The 19,929-nt window shown below is 42.8% G+C and overlaps 1 protein-coding gene across 4 annotated transcripts in view; it reads right to left on the reverse strand.

Moving 5' to 3' along the window:
- LOC111971375 (low-density lipoprotein receptor-related protein 8-like) overlaps positions 1–19,929 on the reverse strand; it is a 285,885-nt gene that overhangs the window by 33,287 nt on the left and 232,669 nt on the right. The window lies entirely within an intron of this gene.

Here is a 19,929-nt window from a genome sequence, read left to right on the forward strand (position 1 = left end):
GTCAATCTGCCTCACGCTACGGAAACAGGAGATAGGATGTGGGCCGTTCTGGCTCTGACAAGGCTTACTTAGCATGACAAAGGCCCAAATTCTAATGCCGTGAAACAGTTTAAACAAGTAGCAAGGTAGGGAAGACCGCAGTTGGWTGTCACACTTTTTACTTGTGMCTATTTCTCAGCACCAGTATATCTTACAAGAGATGTTTGCCTTAGATTTTGGGGGGAAATGATTTGCAGGAACAAATTACCATGCGTTGTTAACCGAATCAAGGACAAGCTTTTTCTGAAACTGAGCAGCTGATATTTGGTTTAAACCTRAAMTTAGAATGTACACTCTCATCAAAGAGAACTACACTCYTGAACCATACTGCCTGAACCTAACAAAAAGCCAAAGTTCAGTTTGTTCGCAATGCCTGGAGGAKAAKGAGAAATATACTGTTTGTGTAGTGKGGCTAGATGGTAGCTGTACTTGCCATGATTATTGTATGCATATCATTTGTAAAAATGTATTTTGTTTTGAGTACATGTGGGCTGGGCAGTAGTAGGTCTATGACACTTAAATAAATCACATTCAAAAATCATCAAATCAACAAGACTCTTCAATATCAGGAGAAAGACCAAGATCTTTGGTTGAAACGGAGACCCCTTTAATCCTCATATCGTATTCCAACATGGTGTTATAAGCCATCAAACACACACTGTCCACTTGTGACAACCAGCCCCTTCGCGGGTATGCGTGTGTGACGGAAAAAAATATGTGTGAGAGAGAGGCAACGAAGGGAGCTCTTTATTGCACAAGCACAAAAGAGATTGGGATTCATTATCATGTAGTCGACAGTGACAACCAACCCCACATTCTATGTGACAACCATCCACAACCCCCCCCCCCACCCCACCCCCAGTTAAAGAGATTAACTGATACTCTAGTAGACTTGTTAGCCAGTAGTTCTGAAAGTAGCACTCAAGAGACAAAATTGGTCGCCAAAAATTGTGTACTAAGTCACAAGGGCACCAAATCATTGCTCTCTTTCATTCTGCTGTGTCCAGTGAGCCCGCCCTGCAACCTCATAGGATAACGCTGGGCAGGCCTCTTGCTAGCTGTCACTCAAATGCGAAGGGCTGAAGCTCATTTGCTGGAAATCAAATTGATAGGGGGCCGGCCCATGTCGGGGGAAATGTAGAGAAAATGGCATTGGCACAGCTTCAAGAAAACAGTCGCTTTCAAACTAGGGATTTCGTGGCTAATTGAGRTAAGACAGTACTTCTCTTCATAGATTATGCATGTATGAACTACACATTGACACATCCAGCCCAAACTTTCTTWGTCGCCAAAGTACCGGCGCATGTCTTTAAGATGACAGTTACCACATGGCTTGACCTAGGAACTCAGAATATAGGTCTCCGTTTCCCCTTTTCAACAAATATAATTGTTCACGGATACTCCCATAATTGTCTCTTCAACACCCTCTCTTCCTTCCTGTCTCTGTCTATCTCAGGACATAAAGAGAGAACGTGGTCCATGAATCACCAGACAGTGGCATGCTATTCTATTCCTGATACTGCAGATCCTCAAAATGGTGTATTTTCCTGGGGTGGTGTGTGTGCTCCTGTTTGTACGTCTTCTACCCACGGCATATTTCTCAGCAAAGTGAACGAGCATGACTAATGTTTTTGAATAATTCCCACACGGACACACGGAGCCCGAGTTATTTTCCTGGGGTGGTGTGTGTGTGCTCCTGTTTGAATGTCTTCTACCCAAGGCAGAGGGAAAGAGCATGACTCATGTTTTTGAATAATTCCCACACGGAAAGAGGCCGGCCTTACCTTTGATTTGACCTCCAACACAACTGCACGCACGCCCTGAATCACGATGCACGCACAAACACACACGGTAACAGTAAACACACACGTCGTCGATATATGCCTTCCTYGGCACTCACCCCCAAAATTAAAAATGATTGCCCAGCACTGGGCGCAAACTCGTGATGCTCGGAGCCGAAGCGTTCTGCTCGGACCACACCGCAGTTCACAATGCAAGCCATGAGAATACTGATGATACCTGACGGTAATAGCACGTCATTTTTTATTATTTGGTTTTAAACCTTCCCCAAAACGTTGAGTTSCTTCTATTTTAACCCTGTAACCACACGGAATGAATGCATCAAAAAATAGATGTCTATCCCTATTATGTCAACATTCGGGACSCCCCCAGGTGGTGAGAGTAGGCAACAACACATCTGCCACGCTGACCCTCAACACGGGGGCCCCTTAGCGGTGTGTGCTTAGTCCCCTCCTGTACTCCCTGTTCACCCACGACTGTGTGGCCGCACACGACTCCAACACCATCATTACAGTGGTTCTTCCTTTAAAAGTTGCGTCGGACTGCAGCACACCTTGCGGTCTGCCGCAGAATTCTATGGCACGTAATTTAAGTGTCAGCCATTGTTGCCATTACAGTTTTTTCCAATTGCTAACACACTAAAATGACATGCACAGCACAATTATTTAAACTGACACACAGAGAGCAAAACCTCTTCTCAAGTCTCCAAAAGTCTAAACACATTTTCTGCTTTACACACATTTTGCAATTCAAAATGGCACTTTTTAAATGCACTGCACACGGTTCTCTGCATACGACACAACAATCTGACATAGTCACATGTTTGCCATTTCAAAACACTGCCATTCAAAATGACACTASATGAGCTAATTGGCCAATACATGTGCCACCTGGCCAAACACCTCAATGGTTAATTGTTACCACTTCAATCAGGAAGTAAGCACTATGAAAAGACCCTTTTGTTTTACAACAACAATGGAAGCCGTTGCAGAGAGAGGAAGAGGGAGGGTGAGAATGAGGGGGAGGAAGAGTGAGAGGTAGGGGTAGAGCTGGTAGAGGAGTTCAAGCCCAAAGAARACAACAACTTTCAAATGAAATCAGAGCAACCTTAGTTGATCATGTCATCAACCATGGGCTGACAATGCGAGAGGCTGGACWKGGAGTGCAGCCCAACTTGAGCCGTTATACTGTCGCCTGTGTCATCCGGACATTTAGACTGGAGTACAGGTATGTAACCACAATTTCWTTCACACTATGTAGTACACCCCATGTCATAGTGTATCAGTTGGGTGACACCTGTTAACTTCATGAATGGCTGATGTCATACACTAACTGCACAAATTTCCTGTAGAATTTACTCTACTGTGGGGGAAATATCTTTAGGCTGCATTGTCCAAGCCCTATATTTTTGTTTTTTTKATTTTATTAAGGACTGAGATACGCAACCATGGTGGAGGAAGGGGCCAAATGTTCACCGGGGTACAGGAAACTGCCATTGTAAACTTGGTTTTGGAAAATAATGAAATCAGATTACGAGAAATTCAAAGCCACATCATCCAAGACAACACCATATTCAACAATATTCAACGAGTCAGTCTGTCCACATTGGCTCGCATTCTCAAGCGAAACCAAATCAGAATGAAACAACTTTTATAAGRTGCCGTTTGAGAGAAACTCTCAAAGAAACAAAGAGGTCAGACGAGCATATGTGGATGTAAGTACAATATTGACTGCAGTACACTACACGCAACATTGTTTCCCAGTGTACTGGATAACACCATATTGACTGCTTTTGTTCTTTGTTTTCAGGGAGTACTGGAAATGGATGCTCATGCAATCCCACATGAGTTCATCTTTATAGATGAGGCTGGGTTTAACCTAGCAAAGACCAGAAGAAGGGGGAGAAACGTCATTGGYCACAGAGCCATTATACATGTTCCTGGCCAACGTGGTGGGAACATCGCAATGTGCGCTGCCATCTCCAATACACATGGTGTCCTCCACTGKCATGSCAACCTTGGACCATACAACACAGCCCATATTCTCACATTTCTGGACAGACTCCACAACATTCTCATACCACMAGAGCGTATGAATGATSCAGACCATCAAAGAACCCGGTACGTTGTAGTATGGGACAACGTGAGCTTTCATCGTGCAGCCCCAGTMCAATACTGGTTTGCTGACCACCCACCATTTCTCGTGCAATACCTCCCACCATTTCTGAACCCCATAGAAGAGTTATTTTCGGCATGGCGGTGGAAGGTATACGACCGGCAGCCCTTTGTGCGCATGCCTCTTGTGCAGGCAATGGAAGAGGCATGTGATGAGATTGATGTGGGTGCGATTCAGGGATGGATAAGGCACTCAAGGCGCTTCTTCCCTCGATGTCTGGCAAGGGAAGATATTGCCTGTGATGTGGACGAGGCGTTGTGGCCAGACCCAGCTGTGCGGCAAGATGCTGCCTAATTATTTTTCTTGYCTCTTTTTTTCTATATATTTTTTCTGCAATTTTCTTTTTCAGTTTACTGTTTTTTTTGTGAGCATATTTTTGTTCAGTCCAATGTAAATAGATCTGCTGTGCATATGTGGCACTGACTTGTTTGGTGAAAAATTWAAAATTAAATGTTTCAACAGCATGTGTGTGTATCTGCAAATATTTCTGTGCATCTGAAGAATGTTCTACAATTTGAACAATTTTAGTATTATGGCAAAGCATAYTAAAGATGAGAGTGCTTTTCATTATGCCCAACAGTGTGTAGTTGGTTAGACAAAAATCTGGTAATATGAATGAAGTGTGTGCCATTTCGTGCAAATGTTTGATTTTGATAATGCTATATATAGTTTTGGTTGCAGTGCTTCATTTTGTAGGATATATGAGGTATTTTGCAGTTTGGGTGTGTGGTTTTGTGAATTGTGTTAAGTATTGTTGATAAAACCAGCCTTGTGTTTTAGCAATTGGGAAAAACTGTAATGCTAGTAAGTGCTAGTTTGGCCACCAGAGGGCATCTTTTTTTAATATTGACTGTACTAGAGAATTTTRGTATATGGGACTGATTTTAAGAAATGTAGCTTAATTAATTTGATTAATAATATTATGGTGTTTCTATTCCAAGAAAAACAAAAAACAAAACCCTCAGGGTTTCCGTTAGGAAAATATGGMGCTGGCAGTGGTGTAAAGTACTTAAGAAAAATACTTGAAAGTACTACTTAAGTAGTTTTTTGGAGTATCTGTACTTCACTTTCCTATTTAAATGTTTTGACTACTTTTACTCACTACATTCCTAAAGAAAATGATGTACTTTTTACTCCATACATTTTCCCTGGCACTCAAAGGTACTAGTTACAATTTGAATGCTTAGTAGTAAAGGAAAAAGGTCCAATTCACACTTATCAAGAGAACGTCCCTGGTCATCCCTACTGCCTCTGATCTGGTGGACTCACTAAACATAAATGCTTCCTTTGTAAATTATGTCTGAGTGTTGGAGTGTGCCCATGGCTGTCAAAAGTAATAAAAAAGGAAATTGTGCTGTCTGGTTTGCTAAATATAAGGAATTTGATGTGTAGCATTTACTTTTACTTTGTACTTTTACTCAAGTATGACAATTGAGTACTTTTCCCACCATTGTACTTAATAAGTACATTTAAAATCTGAGTATTTTACTGGGTTACTTTCAATTTTACTTGAGTCATTTTATAATAAGGTATCTTTACTTTTATGTATGTATGACAATTGAATACTTTTTCCACCTCTGCCGGTCGGGGGTAGGCTACTGTACTAAGAGCAAAATAATCCTAACATTTCCACACCCTAATTGTAGTCTAACCAATACCCAAACGGAGATTCAGTGAAAATAAAATCTCATTGATTTATCAATACCAGTCCCCATGCTTGTCTCAGAACGGCGCGAAACGGTGCTGAAATAGTTGACCACATGTCATTCAGTGATATCTATTCCCATAGTAATTCGTTATGGATCCATAACGAAATAAACATCTGTATGTAAGATGGACACACTGATGGTTGAAGATAATGAGCGATCGGCAAAGGCAATCAGCATCGCTCTAATCACAGTCAGAAGACAGTTGAAGAAACTTGTGTGGACCGGTCGGGAGTAGGCCTAGGCAACTAAGTGACTGCGACTGAAGAGCAAAATGATAACATTTCCAAATAAAAATCTGATTGATTTATCAAGACCAGTCCCCAAACTCTGTCATTGAGTGATATTTATTTCTTATTGTCCTGAAAGAGTATTTTTATCATTATTTTATTAAGGAAAGCATAAATACTGTACAGTATATGCTTGATCTGACATTTTGTGGTTGCATGAGGCTTGGAGTTAGAAATGTAAAACTTTAGAGTACTTAATGCAAGTTGGGGTGGGGGGATTCACACCTACAATAGTAGAGCTATTAGACTATCCTTTGTAAAGGTTGAAGAGTCTATTGTCCTGCTAATAGCCCATCCTAGAAATGTTGTTTGCAGAATTCACAGCCTGCTACACTTGTTTTCTCTCCCTGTTTTTAGAGGGAGAGAAACCAAAAGCCCACCGCCCTGCCGGCCGTCCAAACCCTCTCCTAACCCTGACGACGCTGGGCCAATTGTGCGTCGCCTCATGGGTCTCCCGGTCGCGGCCGGCAYGGGTATCGAACCAGCATCTGTAGCAACGCAGTTTGCACTGCGTTGCAGTGTCTTAAACTGTTGCGCCAATCGAGAGGCCCCAACCACAAAGTTTTTAATGCTGATCAATTGCCTTGAACAAAGTATCAATAAACTAAAATACTACTTAAACAGGACTCTTAAAGAATTTCATTTAAATGTTAATTACATTTTTTGATCACAGAAAAAATGACAAAATATGGGAAAATAAATAAATAATGAAATGTTAATTATATAAAGCAGCCCGTGTAATCATCTGCCAGAGAGTAGCCACAATTTGCCCGAGCCCCAAGTAATACAATTGGACCAGATAACTCACACCGGAATCGGCCCGAGCCCGATCATCATCAAGAGATATGTTGGACCCTATGTCAGAGAGGTGTTTTTGGGACCACATCGTGTCTATTGTCCTGCTAATAGCCCTTGTGAAAACATGTTTTCAAAAGGCATCCAGGGCCGACAGAGATGTTCCTTACTTTTTTTGCCATTTATTCCCATAGTAATTCGTTATGGTTTGCATTGCAAATGGGGGCATAAACTGGGCCAAGACACCAGCAGAGTAAGTAGACCTTTATGTAGTAAAATAAAGGTAAAAAAAAAAAAAAAAACGTAAGACCTACAACACTTTTAACAGCACATTACTCAACAATATATCTAAATATATATTTTTTATCTCTACATGTAGGTCTCCTGATTTAAACCTGATCGAACTTGTTGCAATTAAAATGTAGTTGAAATAATTGCCTGGCATCTCGTTCCTCGCTCTCTTCAACTCTGCCAATGTCGCCTGACTCTATGCCAATGACGTGACTCTCCTTCGATAATTACATTTAGAGGATAGGAGGATTCTAAATGAATATCTAAGGCACATTTTTTCGTTAGGTCAAATCTGATCTGTGAGAATATCTAAGGGGCTTCTATATAATTATAATGCAGGGTTAATAATAATAATAATCGCTTTGTTTAAAAAATAACGATATTTTGGATATGATTTYGTTTCAAATAACTGAAAGTGAAGGGAAAAAGGTCATTCTTGAACTTGAGGTGAGACAGTTTTTGTTGTTGTTGTTGCCTGATGCAGGACGATGAAAACGCCTCCATTAATTGCCACAGTTTAGACTACCGATAGATCAGCGTTCTAACTCCCCCTTGTGATAGTGTGGTGCAATGACAGAATGCCACCRTCTACCACCAACGGTTACGGCATAAACTTGTAGCTTTTAAAGAAAGAACCACTGTAAGTTTGCGGACGACATGATGATGATGATGAGACAGCCTATAGGGAGGAGGTCAGTGACCTGGCAGCCTGGTGACAGGACAACAACCTCTCCCTCAACGTCAGCAAGACAAAGGAGCTGATCGTGGACTACAGAAAACGGAGGGCCGAGAACAACTCCAACACCATCAGTAAACCTTTCCTGCAGTCAATGACCAAAGGTGCCTTCTTTGGCCTCATGGGTGGAATGTTATTCATATTTGTCATAATTAAAAACAGACTCAATCCGGTGTTTCTATGTTATATTTCAGTCTTCTGTGGTGTTTATAAAGTGTAATATTGGGATGCAAACTTAAAATGGCATACATTTCAACTTTATATCTGACATGGTACAAGGTGTCTTCTTTTTTTAAGCCCATAACCATGTGTGTGAGGTGTATACTTTTGTTTCATTAAGACTACCAAGAATCACTCTATGTGACCCTGATTTAGCCCACTGCRGTAAAAAGGTTTTAAGTTTGTCAACGACATGGCGGTGGTAGGTCTGATCACTGACGACAGCCTATAGGGAGGTGCTCAGAGACCTGGCAGTGTGGTGCCAGGACAACAACCTCTCGCTCAACGTCAGCAAGACTACAGGAAACAGAGGGCCGCGCACGCCCCCATTCACATTGTAGGGGCTGTAGTGGAGCGGGGTCGAGAGCTTAAAGTTCCTCGGTGTCCACATCACTAAGGATCTATTGTGGTCCAAACACACCAACACAGTCGTGAAGAGGGCACGACAACATCTCTTCCCCCTCAGGAGGCTGAAAAGATTTTGCATGTGCCCTCAGATCCTCAAAAATTTCTACAGCTGCACCATTGAGAGCATCTTGACTGGCTGCATCACCGCTTGGTATGGCAACTGCTTGGCATCCCACCGCAAGGCGCTACATCACTGGGGCCAAGCTCCCTGTTATCCAGGACATCTATACCAACCGGTATCAGAGGAAGGCCCTAAAAAATTGTCCAAGACTCCAGCCACCTAAGCCATAGCCTGTTCTCTCTGCTACCGCACAGCAAGTGATACCGATACACCAAATCTGGAACCAACTGGACCCTGAACAGCTTCTACCCCCAAAGCCATAAGACTGCAAAATAGTTAACCAAATAGCTACCCTGACTATCTGCATTGAGCCTTTTTTTAATAAACTTTTTTAAATCATCACATACGCTGTTGCTACTGTCTGTCACTAGTGATATGTACATATCTACCACTGCACATCGACCCGGTACTGATACCCCTTGTATATAGCCGAGTTATCGTTAATCATTGTGTATCTATTAGTACTTTTATCATTACGTGTTTTACTTTTCTATTATTTCTCTTTTTTCTTTCTCTCTGCATTATTGGGAAGAGCCCATAAGTAAGCATTTCATTGTTAGTCCACAACTGATGTTTACGAATAAAATGATTGAATAACATTTGATTTGAGATGAGGGTCATAGAGACACTGATCTCAACGTGTAGCCCAGTAAGCCCRCATCCTTCATGAGTGGTTCTCTCTCAACCTCCTCAGAGAATCACCATCTCAAGTATCTGTTATCTGTGTCTAGATGGTGAGAGGGGTGGGAGGGCGAGAGAGAGGGTGAGTGAGAGAGAGAAAGATGACAGTGTGAGAGAGAGCAAGAGTTAATTGGAGAGAGAACGAGAGAGAGAAGTAAGGAAGGGAGAAAGAGAGTGAGAAAGACAGGCAGATATATAGTGAGAGAGCGGTAGAGTGAGAGAGAGAGAGAGAAAATAAGAAACAGGCAGTCAGGTGTTAACTGGCCCATGGTCTGGGTGAATGTGTTTTAAAATGGCCCTGAACTGACAGTGATGGACAGGAATGAACTGAGAGTGATGGATGGAGCCTCATCACTCCCTCCCTCCCGTCTCCCTCACACTCTTTTCYGCCGTCTCCCCTCATCCCTCCTCATCCCGGAGACAATCAAGACAAAGTCGGGGCACTTGTTCCATCAGGCCAGGGCGCTCTGAGTTGGCTGCATGTATTGAACCAGGACAGACACACATACGTACATACACAAGCATACAGAAACACACGCACGCAGACACACAACCCTGCCACGCCTGGATGGGTTTCTCAGTCCCAGGCCCCCACAGGCCACAGCACGGGGAGCAAATATTTTCATCTTCACTGCGAGTTAGGATTCAATCATTTTCCCTGTCTGCTGGATTTGTACCCATCAATTTCAGCTGCTCTCCCACTAGGGAGGAGGGAGAGCGAGAGAGAGAGAGAGACACAGAAGACAGACGGACAGAGAATGAGTGGCAGCATGCATAGGGAGGGAGAGACAAAGAGAGACATAAACAGATAGTGAGTGATTGGTAAAGAAAAGACGTTGACAGACAGAGAGAGGGAAATAAAGAAAGAGAGCGGGAGAGATAATGAAAGAGAGAGGTGTCCTGCTGCCTCTGTCAACATAGCCCCCAGCCCCTCATTCCCATCCCTGTTGTCACAGTGATAGATAAATCCTCCATAAAACTCCTGCTTCAGCATCAGCATGCTCCCAGGGCCCAGCCGGGGGTCAAGGGACCGGTGATGTCATCAAAGAGAGCCATCCTGCGGGGTAGCTGCTCTCTGATCCCTGTGCTACTACAGAGTCAGCCCCTCCGTGTGCGTGTGTTTGTGTGCRYGTGATGACAGGACAGTCCACATGCATTTTAATCTGCCATAACTCAGCCCTGCCCTGCAGCCAATTAAGATAAGCTTTGAAAATKATAAGGCTGGGCAGATATGAAGCCGGGTCTGGGGAATCGATTTGACGTACAATACAGTTAGTTACTGTTATTGAAAAAACCTTAGTTAACACAGAGGGTGACGGAACGGGAGGGGAAGGATGAAAATATGACTATTTTGAGTTGTTGGTTGATGTTTAGTGACAGGAGGTCTAAGTGGGTGTATATATTCTCTCTTGGATCGTTAGATTAATGCAGATTGGAGAATAAATATGTCTGCCTAGGCCAGAGCAGCTTGGAGAAAACAAGAGTTTAGCAATACATAACAAAGGTTGAGACATCATATTCCCTGTATTAGTGAGACTACAATTAACGTTAARAACAGTAGTCTGTCGTACTCATGTGAAAATTCCACTCTTTGCATTCTCTGCTAAATCCACAAGAAAACTGCAGAATTTCCCTTGTCTTGTCAGACCGAAGTTACTATGTCAAACTAATGTGAGATGTCTATGTATTTTCCCTCCAACACATGAAAAAACATGCAGTTAACATGTAAAGAGTTTAATTACAAAACACTATACGTGATACATTTCAGGAAACTAGGCGTATGTCGCGCTTCACTACATCACAGGAGAGGCATTTGAACGCAATTTTTGTATTTTTATCAAAATTTGTTTTTTTTGGGCAGAAATGCCTTATGTAACATGTAAACTTTCATGTGCCTTAACAAAAGTATTATCTGTAAATCTGTAAATACTAATAAAATTGTTAAATCACGAGCCTAGTTTGTTACAGGAACCTTCCGCTAGCCATGATTGGCTGAAATAATGGACGGGCTGGATATTCCGAGAGATGAGTTCGGATTGGTTTGCCATGTAGCTAGCTTCTGTCTATAACATCAAATAAAATCTAACTTTATTTGTCACATGCGCCGAATACAACAGGTGTAGACCTTACTGTGAAATGCTTCCTTACAAGCCCTCAATCAACAGTACAAGAGTTAAGAAAATATTTACCAAATAAACTAAAGTAAAAAAATAAATACAAATAATAATAATATTGATGAAAAATATATAATAATAAAAAGTAACCCATTAAAATAACAACAACGAGGCTATGGGGTAGTACCTAGACTAGGGGGTAGTACCTAGTCAATGTATGGGGATACAGGTTAGTTGAGGTAATTTGTACATGTAGGTAGGGGTGAAGTGACTATGCATAGATAATAAACAGCGAGTAGCAGCAGTGTACAAAACAAATGGGGGGGTGTCAATGTAAATAGTTCGGTGGCCATTTGATTAATTGTTCAGTAGTCTTATGGCTTGGGAGTAGAAGCTGTTAAGGAGCCTTTTGGTCCTAGACTTGGTGCTCCGGTACCGCTTTCCGTGCGGTAGCAGAGAAAACAGTCTATGACTTGGGTGACTGGAGTCTCTGACAATTTTTTGGGCCTTCCTCTGACACCGCCTATTAAATAGGTCCTGGGTGGCAGGAAGCTTGGCCCCAGTGATGTACTGGGCCATACGCACTACCCTCTGTAGCGTCTTACGGTCAGATGGCGAGCAGTTGCCATACCAGGCGGTGATGCAACTGGTCAGGATGCTCTTGATGGTGCAGCTGTAGAACTTTTTGAGGATCTGGGGACCCACGCCAAATCTTTTCAGTCTCCTGAGGGGGAAAAGGTGTTGTCGTGCCCTGTTCACGACTGTCTTGGTGTGTTTGGACCATGATAGTTTGTTGGTGATGTGGACACCAAGGAACTTGAAACTCTCGACCCGGTCCACTACAGCCCCGTCGATGTTAACGGGGACCTGTTCGGCCCGCCTTTTCCTGTAGTCCACGATCAGCTCCTTTGTCTTGCTCACGTTAAGGGAGAGGTTGTTGTCCTTGCACCACACTGTCAGGTCTCTGACCTCCTTCCTATAGGCTGTCTCATCGTTGTCGGCAGCAACTGTTATGTCGCCAGCAAACTTAATGATGGTGTTGGAGTCGTGTTTGGCCAMGTGGTCATGGGTGAACAGTGAGTACAGGAGGGGACCGAGTACACACCCCTCAGGGGCCCCAGTGTTGAGGATCAGCGGGGAAGATGTGTTGTTGCCTACCCTTACCACTTGGGGGCGGCCAATCAGGAAGTCCAGGATCCAGTTGCAGAGGGAGGTATTTAGTTCCAGGGTCCTTAGCTTAGTGATGAGCTTTGTGGGCACTATGGTGTTGAATGCAGAACTGTAGTCAATGAACAGCACTCTCACATACTGTAGGTGTTCCTTTTGTCCAGGTGGGAAAGGGCAGTGTGGAGTAGGATTTAGATTGCGTCATCTGTGGATCTGTTGGGGCGGTATGCGAATTGGAGTGGGTCTAGGGTATCCGGGAGGATGCTGTTGATGTGAGCCATGACAAGCCTTTCAAAGCACTTCATGGCTACAGACGTGAGTGCTACGGGTCTGTAGTCATTTAGGCAGGTTGCCTTTGTGTTCTTAGGCACAGGGACTATGGTGGTCTGCTTGAAACATGTAGGTATTACAGACTCGGTCAGGGAGAGGTTAAAAATGTCAGTGAAGACACTTGCCTGTTGGTCTGCGCATGCTTTGAGTATACGTCCTGATAATCCATCTGGTCCAACGGCATTGTGAATGTTGACCTGTTTAAAGGTCTTGCTTACATCGGCTACCGAGAGCGTTATCACACAGTTGTCCAGAACAACTGCTGCTCTCGTGAATGATTTACTGTTGCTTGCCTCGAAACGAGCATAAAAGGCATTTAGCTCGTCTGGTAGGCTTGTGTCACTAGGCAGCTCGCGTCTGGGTTTCCCTTTGTTGTCAGTAATAGTTTTCAAGCCCTGACACATCCGGCGAGCGTCAGAGCTGGTGTAGTAGAATTCAATCTTAATCCTATATTGATGCTTTGCTTGTTTGATGGTTCGTCTGAGAGCATAGAGGGATTTCTTATAAGCGTCCAGATGTGTCCCGCTCCTTGAAAGCGGCAGCTCTAGTCTTTAGCTCGATGCGGAAGTTGCCTGTAATCCATGGCTTCTGGTTGGGATATGAACGTACGKTCACTGTGGGGACGACGTCGTCAATGCACTTATTGATGAAGCCGATGAATGAGGTGGTATACTCCTCAATGCCATTAGACGAATCCCGGAACATATCAGTCTGTGGTWGCAAAACAGTCCTGTATCGTAGCATCCGCGTAAACTGATCACWTCCGTATTGAGCGACTCCCTGCTTTAGATTTTGTTTGCTTGTAAGCAGGAATCAGGAGGATAGAATTATGGTCAGATTTCCAAAATGGAGGGCGGGGGAGAGCTTTGTATGCATCTCTGTGTGTGGAGTAAAGSTGGTCTAGAGTTTTATTTCCGTTGGTTGCACATGTGACATGATGTTAGAAATTTGATCAAACGGATTTAAGTTTGCCTGCATTAAAGTCCCCTTCCACTAGGATCGCCGCTTCTGGATGAGCATTTTSTTGTTTGCTTATGGCCTTATAGAGTTGGTTGAGTGCGGTCTTAGTGCCAGCATCGGTCTGTGGTGGTAGATAGACAGCTACGAATAATATAGATGAGAACTCTCCTGGTAGATAGTGTGGTCTACAGCTTATCATAAGGTACGAGCAATAGCTCAGGTGAGCAATACCTCAAGACTTCTTTAATATTAGACATTGCACACTAGCTGTTATTGACAAATAGACACACACCCCCACCCCTCATCTTACCAGACGTAGCTTCTCGGTGCATGGAAAATCCCGCCAACTCTATATTATCTGTGTCGTCATTCAGCCACGACTCGGTGAAACACAAGATATTACAATTTTTAATGTCCCGTTGGTAGGATAATCTTGATCGTAGGTCATCAATTTTATTTTCCAATTATTGCACGTTGGCCAATAGAACGGATGGCAGTGGGAGTTCCAGTTTGAGGTGAGCAATCTCTGTTCTGATGTCCAGAAGTAATTTTCGGTGATAAGAGACGGTAGCAGCAACATTATGTACAAAATAAGTTTTTAAAAAAAGTTACAAACAACAACAAAAAACTGGAAAAAAATAGCACAGTTGGTTAGGAGCACGTAAAACGTCAGCCATCCTCTCCAACGCCATCTTGAGCTGCTTAATTTGTGTAGGTAATTCTTTCTAAAGCAGCTTTTTTGAAAGATATTACGAAGAAGCACAAAAGTGTTGCTAAGGCTCTCCACTTTCTGGAGAACTGAGTTTTGAAATTAGTGGAATGCCAGGTGGAAGAAAAGTATGATAGCTAAGGAAATTCAGGTGTTTGATTGCAAATGCGGAGGGAGCCGAAAAGAAAACACAGAAGGCTGTTGTATAAAATACCTGTCTCCGGATTACATCTTCAAACTAAGTGAAACCATGGCATCCATGACAGAGAGGGAGAAGTGTTCCTCCGTGTATACGTGTAACAGTCTACCTAGCTACATTTTCAGAAATTATACGTTTCTAATTTTGTCAGACAGTCATTTTCAATGCAAGTTAAAGCATACTTTTAGCTAGCTAGCTAACGTTAGCTGGCTGGCTCGCTAGCTAATGTTACKTGTATGATTTGTGTAGTGATATCATTCATATCTTAGATACATTTGCATTGCTAGTTATAGCCTAATGTTAGCTAGCTAACATTGAACCTAGCAAGTGGGTTAGCTTTAGCTACCTGTAGATTCATGCAGGGTAATTATGGTTCATTGTTTAGCTAGCTAGCTACTTGTCTAAACAAAAGACTCCACTATGCAAGCAAACATTTCATTGTACCGTTTACATCTTCTGTATCCTGTGCATGTGACAAATAAACGTTGATATTATTTGATATAGTTTGTGTTTACCAGAGACGGTAATGTGAAGAACAACATGACCTGCACCAAAGTCAAATTAAGATATAACGTTAGGCCAACGAGACAGTGTCCAAGTGTCACGACTTCCGCCGAAGTTGGTCCCTCTCCTTGTTCGGGCGGCGTTCGGCGGTCGAAGTCGCCGACCTTCTAGCCATCGCTGATCCTCTTTTCATTTTTCCTTTGGTTTTGTCTTGTCTTGTATCACACCTGGTTTCAATCCCATTCATTACATGTTGTGTATTAACCCTCTGTCCCCCTCATTGTCCTTGGCGGTGATTGTTGTTTGTAAGCATTGTGCAAGTATGTTTCTGGTGTGCGACGGGTTTTGTACCCACTCGTTTTTATTTTGATATTTTGGTGGTTCAGAGTTTTTGAGCACTTTATAAACTGCTCCGTTTATACCAAGTTCGATCTCCTGCGCTGACTCCCTGCCACCAGCACACACCCTTACACAAGTTCTATTAATTTCCGGTAGAATGCCCTGCTCTTATTTGTCACACTCATGACCGTAAGCTATTTTCTGTAACTAGCTCACCATTAACTTGTAAATATGATCTTGTTGTGAGATTAGTTTTCTGTAATAATGAATACAATTAGTTAAAGTTAAATATTAGTTAGTATACAAATTAAGAAATATTCATTGGAGAGGATTGTCACATTTTCATATTGACTTTTATGTCAGCTTATTATCCACTTTGTTAGTTGTTTTTCCTTTTCTTTGTCATTTATGTTTAATATAATTTTTGATGCGTCACTTGAGTAGGTTGAGTCACTGACGTGATCTACTGTCTGGGTTGGCGCACCCCCTTGGGTTGTGCTGTAGCGGAGATCTTTGTGGGCTATACTCTGGCTTGTCTCAGGATGGTAAGTTGGTGGTTGAAGATATCCCTCTAGTGGTGTGGGGGCTGTGCTTTGGCAAAGGTGGGGTTATATCCTGCCGTGCCTGTCCGGGGTATCATCAGATGGGGCCACAGTGTCTCCTGACCCTCCTGTCTCAGCCTCCAGTATTTATGCTGCAGTAGTTTATGTGTCGGGGGCTAGGGTCAGTCTGTTATATCTGGAGTACTTCTCTGTCTTATCCGGTTCCTGTGGTGAATTTAAGTATGCTCTCTCTAATTCTCTCTTTCTTTCTTTCTCTCGAAGGACCTGAGCCCTAGGACCATGCCTCAGGACTACCTGGCATGATTACTCCTTGCGTCCCCAGTCCACCTGGCCATGCTGCTGCTCTCCAGTTTCAACTGTTCTGCCTGCGGCTATGGAACCCCTGACCTGTTCACCGGACGTGCCTACCTGTCCCAGACCTGCTGTTTTCAACTCTCTAGAGACAGCAGGAGCCGTAGAGATACTCTTATATGATCGGCTATGAAAAAGCCAACTGCAGTTTACTCCTGAGGTGCTGACTTGTTGCACCTCGACAACCACTGTGATTATTATTATTTGACCATGGCTGGTCATTTATGAACATTTGAACATCTTGGCCATGTTCTGTTATTAATCTCCACCCGGCACAGCCAGAAGATGACTGGCCACCCCTCATAGCCTGGTTCCTCTCTTAGGTTTTGGCCTTTCTAGGGAGTTTTCCTAGCCACCGTGCTTCTACACCTGCATTGCTTGCTGTTTGGGTTTTAGGCTGGGTTTCTGTACAACTTTGAGATATCAGCTGATGTAAGAAGGGCTATATAAATACATTTGATTTGATGTGTCCATTTGATTTAAATGTATGTTACTGTTGTCTTAGGCCTATTAAGGCCCARTGTGAAAAGGGGTTTCTGTTTGTTCACTTGTTTACATGGATATGCTTCTTAAAAAAAACTATTTGAAACAAGCCATTACACTTTGTTATTATCATGGCATTTCATTATTCTTATTCAGGTTATCACTTATAAATATTACATCTACAAATAAAGAAATGCCAGGTTGGAGAGGCTCTGTCGCATTGAGTCAAAAGAAAGATATATGCAACTAATTATGACAAATGTTAAGAAAATGTTGATCAATGTAATAAAGTAACGACTTTTCAAATAAGTTACGTTACACGTTATGTTGGCTGGCAATTTGTTATGCTACGCTATCCTTACGAACCGCGTTGCATTACAGCAGTATGCACAGGTATGTTTGCTAGCTACATAACGTTAGTTGGCTACTAATACATTGAACTTGCAGGTATATTAACTATATGCTGTCTAACTAACTACCCAACAATTATTGACTTGATTATTCACTACATTCTTAGCTAAGTGGTATATTCGTTGTGCGTTCCAATGGACATTGTTCATTCTGGCTATCTACTCCGACTTCAGAGCACTCGCGCGCAGAATAACTGATTTACGAACGCTCAACACCCGTTGAATATGGCCGATGTCAGTAAACGTCGGCAAGAAAAAAAACGGTATTAAATTGTTTACAGCGGCACAGTTACAGTCACCAATTCTCTGGTTAACATGAAAACAGTCTAACCAGCTCTGCTAGGGCGAGTTAAATGGTCAGAGTGAGGTGTTCTCTCATTTGTGTCTGGAAGTAGCTAGCAAGCTAGACAACGTTAGCCAGTTAGTTTGGGTGCTTGGCTGCCGTTGAACGCTCGGATCAATCCTACTCCTCAGCCAGTGGCATTGTGCGCTATGAACGCTCAGAGAGCGAAATGCTCTGAATTTAAGAACGGACAATCTAAAATTATTTGAACTGGCTAACCAGAAAACTTAACATTAGCTAACGAGAGGAGAGAGAGAGAGAGCGAGAGAGTATTTTCCCCTTTTTGTACTTTAACTATTTGCACATCGTTACAACACTGTACATAGCCATAATATGACATTTTAAATGTCTCTATTCCGTTGGAACTTTTGTGAGTGTAACGTTTACTGTTTATTTTGTATTGTTTATTTCACTTTTGTTTATTATCTATTTCACTTGCTTTGGCAATGCAAAAGTATTTTCCCCATGCCAATAAAGCCCATTGAATTGAATTGAGAGAGAGAGTGAGGGGGGACGGGGACGGGGGGACGGGACGGCTGGTTAAACAGTAGGGAGTCATCCAGGCATTGCATCTTCTCCCTCTGACCTGTCCATATGGCTGTTGCTTTCCTGTTTCTCGTTTTCCCTCTCTTCCTCTTCTATATCCCTCTTTTTGTCCTMTTCTCTCTGATCCTACTCTTTCCCTCTGCCTTGCCCATCTCTCTGCGTCTCTGTATTTTTCTCCTCAGTCCCTCTTATTACTCTCTCCCTTACTTTTAGTCTCTTTCCTCTCTCTCACTATGCTCCCTCCCTCCCGTCCTCCCTCCATTTAAATATATAACAGTGCAGTGTCCTTCCGAGCATCTGTTAAGACAAGCAGCAATGTCATCCAGCTCTGTCTCGTATGGCTGTACCTCTGCTCAGCTCAGCCCCAGTCTGTCATAATGAGACTAGAACAGAGGCTATAGAGCAGACACAGACACCAGGACTGGATGGACTCAATCACAAACAGTGCTCTCTAAAGTGCTAGTCTGACATGGATCTAATGGATTATACAGGAAGAGTTTATTTCCAAAAGTAGTTATTTCTCTCCCTCCTCCCTCTCCAGGAGCGATCATCTGATTATGAAGGAAAAACTGCACACCTCAGTGTTTATGAAAATAGAGTTAGTATAGATTTAACTGTTTGCATGATGTGGATTGGGCTGTAAAACAGACGGGTTTGCGATGTAGAGAATGCCGCAGTACAATTGCAGACACAGGCACACACAAATGCACGAATGCACAAAGGAAACAGTGAGAGCCAATCAGTTAGTCATTAACTGTTAGTGAGTAATACTGCACCCAGGGTAAACAAAATAACAATACAATTAAACTACTGTGGTGAGATGACTTGTGGGAATCAACTTGCCGAACTGTACTTGTAGGAGAACTGGAGAGAGCTGTTCAGCTCATAACAATGAACGAAACATGTGAACCTAACATGACACCAACCTGGGAGTCGTAGTTTTAATTAGCTAACACACTGTTCATAGTAACTAAAGAGCCATATGGGATACTTTTGTCTAAATCAATATGTGTGGTAAGCTAAGATTAAAACTGGCAAAACACTTCAGAAAGTAAGTCAAATAAGTATTCTTATAATGCTTTCTCTATCTAGCCTCCAAGGGCCTTCTAAGTTAAGACTATATTCAGGCATTTCCAGTGAGCAGTAAAAAAAAAGTTCAAAGTGTTTGAATAAAAARCTGTAATAATGGGCCAATGTCCTTGAATCTGTGTTTGGATGAAGGGTAATAATGGTATGGAGTTCCCTGAACACGGCTTTGTGCCTTCAGGCCAGAACACAAATAAATCCTGAAGTTTCCGGCTCAGTGTGATGTGCTTTAACGACATCGTCACTTCAGCTGTCAGCTCCTGTAAATGTAATAAACCTAACACAGTGGAATGTGAGCGTGTGTTATCTGTAAATTGGTGTGAGTGTGTGCATCGCTGAGAACGCACGAGGTTGCGCGTCTGTTGATGTGTGGGTGTGCGAGTCAAATCAAATCTACTTATAAAGCCCTTCTTACATCAGCTGATATCTCAAAGTGCTGTACAGAAACCCGGCCTAAAACCCCAAACAGCAAGCAATGCAGGTGTAGAAGCACGAGTGTATGTGGGCGGCAGGTTTTTCTCCGAAACTTCACTATTACCACTACACTTTGTTATTATCAGTAGC

Source organism: Salvelinus sp. IW2-2015, linkage group LG13 (assembly GCF_002910315.2).
Source record: "Salvelinus sp. IW2-2015 linkage group LG13, ASM291031v2, whole genome shotgun sequence".
NCBI lineage: Eukaryota > Metazoa > Chordata > Actinopteri > Salmoniformes > Salmonidae > Salvelinus > Salvelinus sp. IW2-2015.